This window comes from Apis dorsata, unplaced genomic scaffold, assembly GCF_000469605.1.
Source record: "Apis dorsata unplaced genomic scaffold, Apis dorsata 1.3 scaffold_570, whole genome shotgun sequence".
Lineage (NCBI taxonomy): Eukaryota > Metazoa > Arthropoda > Insecta > Hymenoptera > Apidae > Apis > Apis dorsata.
In genome coordinates, this window is record NW_006263780.1 from 64,754 (window position 1) to 64,983 (window position 230).

Genomic DNA, 230 nt, shown 5'->3' on the forward strand with positions numbered 1-230 from the left:
TACGATCGACTTATCGGACGTCGAACCGGAAGTAGCGGGACGGGACGCCATCTTAAGTCAAAAGGCAGCGGTGCACGCGCTTTGTAAATATGGCAAAGGGGTCTGGAGGTGGGGGGAGGAAGTGCTTTCCTCGTTTACGTTGTAAAAGTGCATAAAAGTGCGTTTACGTTGTTGTTCGACCGAGTTATCGACGATAATTTCAATTAATTTTAACGAAAATTAATCTGATC